Source organism: Sinohyriopsis cumingii, chromosome 17 (assembly GCF_028554795.1).
Source record: "Sinohyriopsis cumingii isolate HCF-2022 chromosome 17, ASM2855479v2, whole genome shotgun sequence".
Classification (NCBI taxonomy): domain Eukaryota; kingdom Metazoa; phylum Mollusca; class Bivalvia; order Unionida; family Unionidae; genus Sinohyriopsis; species Sinohyriopsis cumingii.
In genome coordinates, this window is record NC_142977.1 from 119,806,627 (window position 1) to 119,822,207 (window position 15,581).

The following is a 15,581-nucleotide window of genomic DNA, read 5'->3' on the forward strand; positions in this document are numbered from 1 at the left end:
TTTTCTCAGCTGTCTTCCTCCACTGCTTTTGAACAAACCGGCATCACGTGATACTCGCCAGTCAACCCGTTTATGCTCTGATGGACCCTCATTAATTGCTGTAAATATTCACTACTTGGCTCTCCACACTACATTGTGCTATAGGCTAAACGAACTAAAGCTACATTCATCATTACCTAAATGTGAACAGAAGCTTAAAAAGAAACTTTGTTTCAAAGCTGGCGGCGTAGAACAGGAAGAAGAATTCCAGTTTTCTCCTTATGCCCTTTCAGGATCAACAATTTCAAATTAGGCCATTAATTTTCATTACCTAATTCAAATCCATATTAGTTCGTGAACCTTTATGTCAACTGTCCAAGAGATACCTCTGCGTATTGCATTATTCAATACCCAGTCAGTTGGACCACCAGAAAAGCGCACAGAAATAATTAAGTTTATTAACGACCAGAATATTGACGTCTTTTTCTTGATAAAAACATGGCTAAAACATCAGGCGATGAGCCCAAGTGTGCGGATCTAACACCAACGGGTTACTTCATCAAGTCGTTCCCTCGTAACTCTCGCGGAGATGAAACTGCTGTCATCACAAAGAACTCCATGATCAAATGTCTTAACCACAACATTCAGTTTCAACTACATATCGTTTGAACTAGTGCAAACCACACTCACACTCGAGTAAAGGTCAGTCCAATTATTCTGCCTATACCGCTCTAATCCTTGTAGAAAAGACAAGCTGACTGAATCTCTCTTTTTTAGCAGTTTCCGAATCTCCTGGAGTATAGAAATTGGATAGGTCACAGATTATTCTTGGAGATTTCAACTTTCACTTTGCCTGTCCTGGAAACCCAAACACATAAAAACTCCTAGATTCCATTAATGTTTTCAACCTCAGTCAGTTAACCAGCCCACCCATGATCATTGTCACATTTTAGACTGGATTCTTCACAGACATGATGATAACATTCCACGATCCTCCCTGGTACCCCATGACGTTGCATCAGAACACCTCTGTATTATATGCCATCTTGACGTATCAGTCCCTAACCCTCCACCTTTATCTGCTACTAAGAGAAACCTCCGTATGATAAATAGAACCAAACTAATGCATGACATCCAAGCAAACCTAACAACTTGCTTACCTCCTAAGCAGAACAACTCGATAACTGCCTGCCTTCATTGCTCGACAAACATGCCCCAGCTACCAAGTGCAGAGTATCAATTCAAAAGTGTTCTCCATGGTATAGCAGAGTTAGGGACCAGCTTCGCACTGTTAAAAGAGACCGCCGTAAAGCTGAGAGGCTTTGGCTTTCCACCTAACTCACTATTAATAAGCAAATCTATGAAGCCGCTAAGAAGAATGTCACAAATATAGTCCATGCAACGAAGTCAGCCCACTACACTACTAAGATCATGGAAAGTTTCAGCTGGAAAGAGCTCTTTGAGATTACTAACAATCTAAGGTCGAGGAATAAATGTAGACCACTTCCTACTACCTCCTCTCCAGTCGACCTTCCGGGCTTGTTTGCAGATTTCTTCTGTGACAAAGTACAAACCATTAGAGATAAGCTTGGCACCACAATTTCAATTGACTCGTCGTCACCATACAGTTGGGATACGGAAATTTGAGCGGCAACCATTAGCAGCATTTGAACATGTCTCTATGGATTTCGTACGTACAATCCTGATGAAGAGTGCACCAAAGTCATGTGAACTTAATCCAATGCCAACATCACCTGCTGCTTGAGTGCTTAGATCCAGTATTCTCTTCACTAACTGATGTTATTAATACCTCTCTCTCATCCGGGGAATTCCCATCATTGTTCAAAACTGCTATCGTAAAGCCTCTGCTATAGAAACCAACACTAGACCATAACGATTTAAAGAACTACCGCCCAGTTTGTAATCTCACATTCATATTCAAAATCTTAGAAACGGTTGTTCTATCCCAGCATGTGTCCCAGCTTGAATCTCATCTCAATTCAAACAGTCTTTTTAGGAATGTACAATCTGCATATCGCCCTTGCCACGGTACTGAAACTACTCTACTAAAAGAAGTTAATGACATTCTCTCTGCTTTGTATAGCGGAAATATTACCGTCCTCAGCCTCCTAGATTTGTCTGCAGCTTTTGACATAATATACCATCTGCAAATGGAATACACTCCATCCTAGTTGATCTATCTTGTGGCGTTCCACAGGGGTCTGTTCTTAGACATGTTCTCTTTATTCTATACACTCAGTCGCTCTCAAGTGTCGTAGATCATCATCCAGTGTCTCGCCAATTGTACGCTGATGACACCCAAATATACAAATCTAGCCACCCAACTGAAGTTGATGCTACCATCCAAGGTGTAGAGAGGTGCATTTCTGATGTGAAATCATGGATGACATGTAACAAGCTGCAGATGAATGATGATAAAACTGAGCCCATTTTGATCACAAAACAAAGACTTTCCCATTCACATCCAATACCTCAAACAATGAATATCAGAAACACCAACATTAAATTCCCACAATCAGTACGAAACCTAGGTGTTACTCTGGACAGTACTTTCACATTGCACCAACGTGTCATGAACATATGCAAGACTGCATATCTTGAGCTGAGATGCATCAGCAAAATTCGCAAATATCTTTCAGTTGATGGCATTAAAACACTTGTGTGTTCATTAGTACTTTCAAGACTGGAGTATTGTAACTCATTTCTGTCTGGTTCATCTCAATATCTGCTCCAGAAACTTCAAAAAGTTCAAACCACAGCTGCTCGGATCATACTTAGAGTACCACGATTAGAGCACACCTCCCCGTTGCTCTGTAGGGTACACTGGCTATCCATTTGATCCAGAATCAAATACAAAATTTGTTCTCTGTGCTACGTTTCACTATCGGACTCTAGTCTAACGTACCTATCCGACCTCACGCATGTGCAAACACCGGCAAGATACTTACGCTCCTCTTCTTACAATCGTGTACTCATTATTTCCACTATGAAAGCGATGTCATATGGACAGCGTTCTTTTGGATAACAAAGCCTAGCAACGTGGAATGAATTGTCCACTGAACTTAGACACAAATACACATTGATCCCATTCAAGATTATCCCCTCAAAACAGACTTATTTCGACTGCAAGACCAAACTTAAAAACCTAATAATGTTTCCTACCTTAAATATTCTAAGCATGTTTTTATGATTTCTAATTTCATGGTGTTTGTTTTTGAAATCATAACATTATATATGTTTCTTATCTTTAGCTGTTGTCTAATGTCGTTAAGCGCTTATAGCTTCTAAAAATTAGGCGCTATACAAAGTCCTCATTATTATTATTTGTATTATTATTATTATTATTATTATTATTAGGAAACTCTCAGACAACTCATTAGTTGAAGAATTCAAGACCTGCATCCATTGTGAGCTATAACGTACCCTGATGAGCATAATGTCGAAATTTTAGAACATGAGACTCGTACAGCTATTGAGTATCCCCCCTTAGCACATAAAGTGTTTTAGCCAGTAAGTCTTCCACTCAGCAGTCTCCTGGCAAACAAAACACTATTTCAACCTAATACATGCACTTCCAAATTACAAAATGGCACAACTTTTAAAAATCAAGTTTCTGATAAGACTGATCAGAATTCCTTATCTCTTTCTACGCGTACCTATTGCAGGAAGGAAGGGCACGTAATTTTTGATTGCTACAAATTGATAAGAAGCAATATAACCTATACAGACCTATTCCAGATGCTCTTATTTCTAAGAGGTCCAGGGCACTGTTATATATTGAAAGCAATACATTTATCAGGTAAAACAAACCTCAGTCTGATATTATAATGGAGAATGATGAACCATTCATGTCGAACGGTTCTTTATCACTCATGGGTGACTCTGCCAATCCTATCCCTACTAAAGTGTTAATGGACACAACTTCTCAGAGTCTCATATAATCAGATACTTTGCCTTTTTCCGAGAGGTCATCTTCTAATGAGAGTGTTCTTATTTCGGAAGCAGAGTGCGGCTTTGTTAATATTCCTCTACACTGTGTAAATTTGTCATCAGACGTGTTCTCAGGATCTGCGACAGTCGGAATAGTCATGTCTTTGCCCAGCGAGAGTATTCATATATTACTAGGCAATGACCTAACTGGATATACTGTTGTTGTTAATTCGCTTGTAACTGACTAGCCTTCTCCGGATCAGAACGCCGATCCCATTGAAAAGAAGTCTCTGATTTATACACAGATTGTGCAGTTACTAGATCTATCAGAGAGAAAGTTATTGAGAATGCTGTTGATCAGGAAATATTCCTTTAACTGACACATATATTGATCAGATATTTTTTCATGAGGTCAATATTACTTCTTGGTTGAAGCAATCCAACGAAAATGAATTGACCATATTGATCATCTTTGCACTACGTATTCTTTTTATTCTGATTAGACTGACAAATGACAATCACTTGTCGTCGAACAGAAAAACTATTACGAGATCTCCTGTTTGTTTCCGAGGGCTATTAGTGATACAGAAGCCACAGCAGTATATGTTTGTTAGTTTGCTAAAAATGAGTCCTTTTGAGAAAATGGAGACCTCCTGACATACCCGTTGTTGACGAGCGGTTGATAAACTATACAAATTATAGTTCAAAAATGGTACAGACAGGAAGTTCTTAGTTTGGCCCATGAAAAGCATTTGCCAGGCCATTTAGAGATCAATAAGACGTATCACAATATCTTGAATTACTTCTATGGGCCAAGTGATCAAAAGTGATGTATTAAATACTGCAGGTCTTATTACACTTACATAGTGTAGAAAACCCGATCAGCAGTCACCCAAGGTTAATCTACAAGCTATTCCTGCATTTTAAGGACCATTTAAGAGAATAATATAGACTGTTTCGGTCTCTTACCTAAGACCAAGTCAGGCAACCAATACTTGTTGACCGTAATGTATGCGTCTATAATATTCCCAGAGGCATTCCATTTGAGGAATATTAAAACTATAACAATACTAAAATCTTTGAGAAAGATTTTTTATACGATTTGGCCTTTCCAAATCAGCCAAATCTGATCATGGGTCAAATTTTATGTCTGGAGTTTTCCTGCTAGATATGCATGAATTACTTCATACTTAAAGTCAAAATTGAAATTAAAAGTACGACAGAGCTACAGTCAAGAAAAGATTCCATTCTAGTGATAGGTTTCTGTCTCTTTTGCTTATTCTTCAAAATTTTCATCAGCTTACAGTCCTTATAATGCTAAACGAGTGAATTAAATGAAATATTAGTACTCCTGTGATTTAAAGATACTAAAGGAGCATCATTATAATGAACAGATAGCCAGGTTAATCATGCAATCAATTTAGTTGTACCTGTCCCACACAGTAAGGATTTAGCCGATTGAATGCAATATGATTGTAATGACGTTTGGAGTAACCAATCATCGGAAGTCAGAAATTAAGAATGTCTGGACCAGAAACTTTCACATCTGTATCAAGAAGATAAGAATGAACTAAAATATCTGTTACTTGAATAAGAACACTCTTTACCAGATGTTCCTATATGAACAAATACAATGTACCATGACGCTGAAATTGTAGATTTTAAACTTGAGAAATGACACCCGTAAAGGATCAACCATCTCAAACAAGAATGTTTGAAAAACTAAATTCAGATTTAGTTGGAGAATGATTTCAAAGAACCGAGTAAAGGTGATTAGAGTTCGTGGTGTATACTTGTACCGAAACAAGATAATACTTTCCGCATGTGCACAGACAATATAAGGGTGAACAGTGTGACTAAAACATATTAATTTCCGTTGCCAAGAATCGATGATTGCATTGAAAAAATATAATTGCAAAATATATCACCAAATTTGACATTCTGAAAGGATTTGACAAATTTCACTGACGAAAAGGACAAAGGAAATTTCAGCATTCCTGACTCCAGATAGACTGTATCAATATGAAGTGATGATATTTGGGGAAAAAAGTTCACCTTATACTTTGCAATATTTAATGAACATGATTACGTCTGGTCTATATAATTGCGATGCTTAGATCAATGATGTAATGATCCACACCTGGAAAGATCACTTAGAGACAATTCGGAATATTCTTTGACAGACTCACTGATAAAAATTTGACAATTATTTTATGAAAAAGTGAGTTTTGCCGTGCTTGTGTTACATTTTTAGGGCATTTCGTGGCACATGGACAATTTAAACATATAGATGCTAAGGTCTTGGCTATTCCCGAACTGATGAGATTTTTGATTATCGCCTGATACTTTAGGAACTTTTGTTACAATTTTTGCCATAATTGCTGAACCTCTGACAAATTTATTGAGTAAGTAAACGAAATTCTATTGGTCTGAAAAAGAGTCAGGAGGCTTTTGATTAGTTAAAGGCCATAATTAAGGGTGTACGAATTCTTTCAGCTCCAAATTTTAGTCACTGATTTATAATGTCTGTTGATACAAGTGATGTTGGGGTTGGTGCCGTATTGATTCAAGAATACACAAATGGTGTAGATCATCCAGTGTGTTATTTTTCTTAGAAATTATATAAGCACCAGTGAAATTATTCCACAATTGAGAAGGAAGGTTTGGCCTTGATATTGGGATTGCAATACTTTTAGGTGTCTTAAAGTTCAGCTCCTTCTCCAATCATTGTGTTTAGGTATCAAAACCCCTTATTTTCACTGGCAAGATGGAAAACAAAAATCGAAGATTATTAACGTAGAGTTTGATGTTGCTGGACTACAATATTGACAATAGGCAAGTTAAGAGAAAATACAATTTAATAGCAGATGCACGTTCACGTGTATAGTAATATTGTCTTTTTTCACGTATACTTTGTGTCCAGTAAAAAAAAAATATGACCGATTCAGCTCCATAGCGTCGAATAGGATTCATCAGTATTACATTCACAAACATGACCAAGAACCAGAGGAATTATTGAATCTCAAGCACCAAAAGGCACATAGCCATCGTGTAGAATTTATATTCTCTTTATCTGAATGTTCTGAAGACACTGGGATCAACATTAAAAGCTTCCGTGTTACTGCTGATCGTGCGTGCCAAAAACACATTCAAGAAATTGTATTGTATCATTGCTAAACTAGTATCGTGTTTCGGGGCAGGACATGAAATATATCTAGTGGCTCCAATACTCTTTCTGACTTAGCTCAGTTGACCCAACTGATGATGACACGACTGAGACGAAGACAAAGTTGCTTTTTATGAAAACTGTTATCAATACGCGACATTGCTATACTCAGTTTATGCAGCAGAAGGTATGATTCAGGAACTCATGTATTGCACATTCATATCAAATGTACAGTTTAACATTAAATATCAACGAGGTTTACTTTAGTTGTCAGGATGTAATTTATTGAAACTAGAATACATTTCTTTTCAAGCAAAACGTTCGCAATAAATAAATAGTATTAAACCCTACTGAAACTAATATAAAATGTATATCATGATACATCAGGGACACTGACCGTGGGGACTTATGATACAGATATAGTATAAGTCGCACGTTATGCATATATGTATCTGTGTCTGCAAGTGTTTAAGGAAATAATTACAGTCGACGATTATACAATACATATACATAAAGACAAGAAGGAGCTCTACATTATCTGTCTGATTTAATGCTACAGACTCTTGGAGCTAGACCAAACTGAAATAAGCTTTCATACATAAGTATGATATCTGATAGCCAATATAGGAAATGATGGAACACATGTGAGGATCCAGAAATAAAATGTTCTCTTACTCCAGACCAACTGTTATTTAGTAAAGACAAACAATGAAATAGCCTATATCTAATATCCAATTTTCCATATTTCACATAGAATGATATGAAGAATTTCTTTTCAAAACATATGTGATTGAAAATAGTACCTAGCTTGATTGAACAATTTACTCTTGTGGCATGCTTACGTGACTTTCAAGATTGCTGCCTCGCTCAGTCGCGAGAAAAGTAAATAGCGTTTGACCTGCTCGATGTTATCACCGATTGACAAGTACCCTGGAAGGCAACTATGTCATTACTTGGACCAACATGCTAGCATTATCTACTATTGAACAGGTAAAGACAATCCCATGATTCCCTACATGCGTCACAGTCATGACCATTTATATAGCAGCCTTGCACAGTATTAACCACATCGTTGCAGTTATATCCTTATGGTGTGCATTAGAGCTTTCTTGAAATCCGCTACCCAATTGAAGTCACAACTGAGCAGGAAAAAGGAGGTAAGTGAATCACAGTTCCTTGTCTTAGTATTTGTCGGTCATTCAATTTGAATTGTTCTCTGATTCTGATATAATTTGTTTTCTAATTTTGTAATTATGGAACGTGTCATCTAATTTTACGACAAACGTGCATGCAGTAGTAGTTTATCTTAATCTTGATTTAAAGAAACCTAGTTCAGTTTATTGATTTGTTGTCATTCATCTTGTGTAAACCATAAAACCATTTCCTTACTTTCATTTTCCGTCATTTTCAGATACAATTCTTTTGCATATATACATAATTTACTTTAATTTAGAAATATATTCTTACCTCCGAGTGGGAATTGAAACAATTTTTTATGTTCTCGTTGTTAAAACAAGTTTTTATGTTCTCGGTGTACATTTGTAATTAGTGCATTGTATAAAACAGGACCGTGGCTTATTCGACAAATCTGCTTTTGTACAGTGATAAAATGCGATTTACTCTCTCACTCATAAAGTTGACAAATGTATTTCTCATTCCATGTTGGGAAGCTTTCTTTATACAAACAAGCACACTTTCTTTGCTCTAACGTGTAAGTAGGTTGGCGGTGAAAAATAATGAGAAAATACCATGGTCCCTGTTAAGCACAGAGGTGACTTACTATTTGTATACACTAACATGTGTTTCTTGAGCTTGAAAATCAAAACTTTTTTTCAACAAGGAGGTTTAGTATCGGCATGGATTGCCCGGATAATAGCATTGTGTAATTGGTCACTTAGCAACTTGCAAACTCTCGCGGAAGCAAAGTCGGATTATCTCCAACTGTTTGTATTCACAAAGCAGTTTTCAGCAACAACATGGTATACTGTTTGAAGAATTTGTTTGCGTTTACCTTCCTCTCATTGAATGGGTGGGTGGGTGGTTGTCTTTTGTCACGAAAGGAACTTTACCATATTACAGGTACGACAGCTAGATAGTAACAAATATTCAACCATTCATATAATGTGAGTGGATGGATTATGGCAAAAGAGAACATCATAATTAACATTATAATTAAAAATAATGTTAACCTTTTTGCTGTCCATACATCACTAAATAACTAAAATCTAAGAACGATTCACTGACTTAATTCAATTACCGTACTTTGTTCTGTAATTATCCATTTACAATGCACAGCTTCACCAAAATATGAACTTAAAGCTACTAGAACTGCTCTACTGGAACAAAACGATGTGATTGGTTTGCCCAATATGCCTATACAAGTCTTGGGTGAATGGACAGGATCGTTATCGATGCAAAGCACACTTTTATGTCCACAGTACCCGTTTTTCGATTTGAGTAACTAAAACATTCTTAAATCCACAAAATGAGATTAATTTGATCATTTTCGTTTTCAGACTGATTAGCAGCAAGTCTTGATCTATACTCATTCCTTTGAAAGATGATATATTTTGACACTTATAAAATATGTTTTAGTTGGGTCATATTTTGTATTGTTGTACTATTGCTGACATGTTCTATCAACCGTCAAACATTTAATTTTTCATACGTTTCAACAAATCAGCTTTAAAATCATTTGAAACGTTTTGTCGAAGACATGTACTCATTTCAATGCCTGTCTTTAGTCAAAGTTTCTTTTCTTATGAGATACACAGGTGTATCGTTATCTGTTTTCGACCCAATTACGGGCAACACATCTAGTTTTTGTAGTGTAGTACATATATATTCTGCCATTTATCAATTTCTTTTGTATTGCAGATAGGTCATTTTTTGTCTGGAATTACTGCCCCTGGAGCAAAAATAATAACTTTATATTTGGTCGCGTGTATATGTTGGTATCTACAAATCCAAATTTTATTTCCCCTCTGCGCAATTAAAATCCCCGTTGTTTGTTCTCTAACCTTCAAACTTATTTCATTAATTCTTCATCTGAGGATTTTCGCTCGTAGGCATTTGCGTATGGCCTAGCCACTGGCGTTTCCGTGTAATAATTACATAACTAAGGATTAAGGCATTGGGGCGTCGTAATCTGGGTATTCATATCCTGACATGTACACCAATGTGTGAACACTATTCATGATTTGATTCTTTAGGAGCATGATCAATTCAAGTATAATTCTAACATCCATTATATGGAAATTGAGCAGCAGGGAGGGCGAATCGGACATTTTGTCCAATCGTCATTTGGCTTAATTAATACCTTCTGTACTCAGCGGATCCGGTGTCGTCAGCGCCTGGTAAGAAAAAACGACGTCGTCGTCGGGGGGGATCGTCCAAACGTCATTTGGTTTAATTAATACCTTCTGCGCGCCGATCCCCAGCGTCGTCAGCGTCCGATAAAAAAGCGCGACGACCGCGTCGATGTCATCGCCCTCCCTGCTGCTAAGTGGCTATTTACAATGATCTTACAAACAGAGTGATCACTAACTCCTCCTCTTGCAGATCAATTAGGTTATTTGACTGATCGGTAAGTCTAAAATTAATTCTCGTTAAAAACCGATTATGGCATCGCATATAGACCGGATTAATCGGACTCTCAACGATTAAAAATCCCGGAGGGGCTGTTGGTGAAAATGAATAAAGGATATACCCCTGTTGAGCCTGATTTGATTGCTTGGTATCCACCTGGTAACTCCCTTCGATAACATCACACACTAGATTGATTGCTATCACAGACGCAATATTTACGTTGTACGGGGCAATATGCCTACCATCCTCTCCGTTATCGTGTATGAGGATAGTTGATGGGGCGAGAAAATCATTAAGAGATTTTCTTAGTTCTGGTGCGTTGTATCCTGGAAACTTGAAATCGGGTAAATTGGCTTCTGTGATATTATACTCGGTTAGGAATTTTTGTTTATTATCATCGCTGTTAGCGGATATTGTTTTAACGATTTGCTCATTAATATATTCCATGTCTGATATAAGTTGATTTAACACCTCAACGTGTTTTCGTGCTTTTGTTTTCCGTAGTTGTTCTAGTTGTGATCGGTAATTACGATTAATCCCGGCAAACGCACCAGTGATATCATTTAAACTAACTGTGACCACGGCGGACGATTCAGGAGTTTCCTTATACGGAAAATACCATTGCATGGTATTCCTGTTTTGAAATATAAACCTACTGGGTAATAACGTGTTTTTTATAATAGACAAATCATCTCGATAAGTGGGATCAATCTCATGATACGATTGCGCATTCGTGTGCAAGTCCGCGGGGATTTCATGAGGTGGATTCTTAGGCCATCCTAGCATGGTTCTTATTGAACTGTTATAAATATCAACCATATACCCCGGTGTGCTTATTTCAATCGTCGACGATAATGTCGGTTCATGAACCGTAATGGCGATTTTTGATTCTTTTCCTGTGATCGATTTTATCCTGCGTTGAAATTCTTTATTGATTTGTTCTACTTGGTATGACCCAGTTGGTATTGTAACCTCCTTCCAGTCTGGGGTCCCATCGGGTTTATTTGTCCATGCAAAAACCAGCGAGTTATTAGGTTGTTGTCCGTTAAATGCGTCCGCTCGGATATTAGGCCAACTGTGATATACTCGCAATTTTGCCAGCGCTATTTCCTTCACTGGAACCGATGATCGGAAGTTCACACTGAATTCGGGTTTCGTCGATGTTATTGATATCATACTTGTTTGTACCGGAGTGGTGTTCTCCGCGATCCGTTGAAGTAATTGAAACCCTTCGGGGTTCAGCGACATTATTATTATTCGTTGTTTTTAGTGTCTAATTTTGACACCGAATATTAACAACCTGCTTGTTTTCAGGAGAATGTTTTAAGCCCATTGAAGTGGTTTCAGCGACGTGGTTTTCGGCTTCCAGTTGAAAATTTTCGATTTTTGACATCGCGGAGCCATACAACTGGACCATCGTGGAGAATTCAACATCGGATATGAACGAATTATCAATCGACAACGAGATCAACCCGGATAATTTTGAGTACGCGTCGGATACTATTTGATGTTTAACTATATACTCGTTGAGTTTTTTCTGAGAACACGATGATATCTTTCTAGTGATTGCGTTGGCGACTCCAGCAATTGTTGTCGCCGCGGAGATAGCGATTGAAACAGCGATCGGGGCTATCATGGTCACCGTGGATAAAATGACACCGGTACCAGCTACTATACCGGACACCGAGTACACGGCCACGTCGATGGCGGTTATTTTTCGGCGGTATTTTTTTATTTTTGCGCGGTATTGTTCGGAAAGCGTTTTCAAGTTCGCGGAGAATTCTTTTGCGGTATCGAATCGATATTGATGTGACGTCGGTGATACCTCTGATTCAATTACCCTGGTGGTCATTTTTATTTAAAAGAACTAGTGTTTTTAATTACTTAGATCCACTACAAATTCCACATACCATGTAATGTTTGTCCTAATTAGACCGCTATCAACGGCTCTAATTATAAACCGTTCGGTTTCATCCTTGTCAACGATTGTTGATATTGTATTGTTAAACCCGGATGAACTCGACGATGATATACTGAACTGCATCGCCGAAATCAATGTCAATCGATAAATGCCCTTAACAGTTGCGGTGATATTTACTATATTCTGTGTAGGAGTCCAATCGAATGATCCATGCCGAATTGTGTACACTGTGTTGATGGCGTTCTCATGAGGGATTTTTATTTTTTCGAGTTGCTCTGCCATTCTCGGTAGTCTGTCTTTAATCGCTTCAACATCAGTTATAACTATTCCTACTCCCCGCCAACTCGCGTCTATATTATTCTTGTTCGCTGCAACATTAGTTTTGATTGTTTCTATTTCCCGTGTATTCTCGGTCATACTTTTTTTGTTCGCTGCAACATCAAGTTTGATTGTTCCTATTTCATATGTATGCACGTCTATACTTTTTTTGTTCGCTGCAACATCAGTTTTGATTATTCCTATTCCCCGCCAATACGCGTCTACATTTTTTTTTGTTCGCTTCAACATTAGTTTTGATTGTTTCTATTTCCCGTGTATACGCGTCTATATTATTAAGGAGTGTATTTATTTCCTTTGTATGCGTGTCTACACTCCTTCTGTTCGCTGCAACATCAGTTTTGATTGTTTCTATTTTCCGTCCATGTGCGTCTATATTATTTATGATCGTTGCAACATTAGTGCTGATTGTTTCTATTTCCTGCTCATGCGCGTCTACATTATTCTTGTTCGCTGCAACATCAGTTTTGATTGTTTCTATTCTCTGTCCATACGCAGTGATATCATTTATAGTTGTTGTAATCTCATCCAGCTTGGTATTTTTTTTACCAAAGAATTTATCAAAGTTGTCATCGATCCTGTTAACATTTTTTCGTAACGTGTAAAATTGGCCCGACAGCGTCGTAAACTCCGAAATAGTATTTTTTATTGTTACAAGATTTGGTTCGGTTACCGTCGGGGTTCCAAAAAAACTAGCGGTAGTGAGTTGTATATCGGTGACAGATTTTTTCACCTCGGTGACAGATTTTTTCACCTGCGCGTCAAGTTCGGTCACCGATCTATCTAACATCATAAAACCGTCTTGGACTAATGTTAACCTATTCGTTATTGTCGATATATGTTCACCCGGTTTGAGTCGTCCGTCGCCGGTATACAACGCGATAGCGTTCTCGGCGGCATCACGCTGTCGTGTTAAAACGTCATCCAGCGACACATTACTGGATTTCAATTTACCCTGGCGGTCTTGAAATACAACTATTTCACCTGGGTCAACACTGGTTAAGTTCAACGTTTCAGCGATTTCATCCTCGATTAGTTTTTTTATGTCATCGGTGGCGGGCGTTCTTTCAGCGCCGAAATAGGTCGTCCCCAAATATCAATCATCGTTATTGTGAAAAAAAACGGTGTTTTTAATTAACCCGCCGGGCCTCTACGACCCCACTAGTGTATTCGTTTACAACCACATGAGGTGGTTTCCGCGATGATGAAATCGCCGCGAGTACGTTCAATACCTCACGGCCGCATATCGGCGGGTCACTTAACTGCTGTGTTGGCAGCGTGGAATAAAAAACCGGGGCTGAACACGCCCGGATATACCGCATGAACTCGTTTGGCGGGGCTAACCCGTATGAATCAAAATAGACGATCGCACGCGGATCAATCGCGTATGCAACCCAATGAGTTCCCGCTCCGGAGGACCCATCGAGGTTAATTATACCGGTTTCAATATTCCTTGGTGCCGCCGGTAATTGATCCCTCATAAAAACACCTCTGAAGTTTTTTATCACTAACGTGTCGGCGGCGTCTATTAAATAAAAATTAGACATAGGAGTCATTAAACGGTTCCCGGTAGTCTTAGACCCTTTCCCGAGTACCATGAATACGGGGTTCCCGGTAGTCTTAGACCCTTTCCGGCCACGGATCGTTTTTTTTATAGCCTCTTCCGGTTGCCTTCTTCAATGCCATTCCCGCCGCGGTACCAACGGCTCCTAACGCCGCCGCCTTAGCCACTGCTGGTGCGGCCGCGGCAATCAACGCTGGAATCGCAGCTAACAGCGGAAATATCCCACCGGTCTTTTCCATGTTTTTAATCGCTGCGGCCGAGAAATCTACCTGAATACCCTTTTTATTCTTCATCGCATCATTGAAATGTTTTATTTGACGCGCTCTCAACGATATTTTATGATTACCACCCGCCATCTGCGACGGCTTCAGCGTTATTGTGGTCCCGCATTGTTTAGCCGACTTTGATCGTAATTTCTTGACTTGACCATCGGTCAACTCTACACTGACAACACTATACGACATTTTATTGTAAACGCGTTTGTGTTTTCAATTACATGTTTTCCACTGGCGCATCAACGATTCTCATTCGTCCACCAACACCTTCTAGCAGCATTGATTTATCGCTGAGAATGACAGCAACCGCTCTATAATTAACACCGCCCGGGGCTATACGAGCTCGGAAGTGTATATCAACGACGGATTGTCTCGTTAAATCAAGATGTTCCAACGAAAAATAATAAGTCGGATACAGTTTTTTAAAATCAAGTTGTGATATTTGCAAACCAGTGTCGACGTTTTGATCACGACCCATATATGACAGCAATCGATGGTACACACGTGCGACATGGTTGTCGCCGTAATTAAGCTGTATATCCTCGGATGGTTCCTGTTGTCCGTTTATTCTCAGCGAAACATCCCTGACTCCTAATTGATCAAATATCATATGGCTGCGTTCTTGATTACCCAATCGTTCCCTATTCTGTAGCGCTATAAATATATGACGCGGGGCTGAAACACCCTGTTTTGATGCCAAGTGCCATGTAAATGTATCGGCGACGTTATCCTCTTTAGCATCAGTTGTTACCGCTAGCCAACTCAACAACGATTTCCCCCCTTGTTCCATAAATGATAACA

General features: G+C 38.6%; 1 long non-coding RNA gene across 1 annotated transcript in view; it reads left to right on the forward strand.

Moving 5' to 3' along the window:
* Positions 1 to 8,161: 8,161 nt before the first annotated feature.
* The window catches only part of LOC149779756 (uncharacterized), a 59,381-nt gene continuing 51,961 nt past the window's right edge, over positions 8,162 to 15,581 (forward strand). Inside the window, exon 1 of the long non-coding RNA XR_016415485.1 lies at positions 8,162 to 8,253. This is a non-coding gene — a long non-coding RNA (uncharacterized LOC149779756). The remainder of the gene's footprint in view (positions 8,254 to 15,581) is intronic.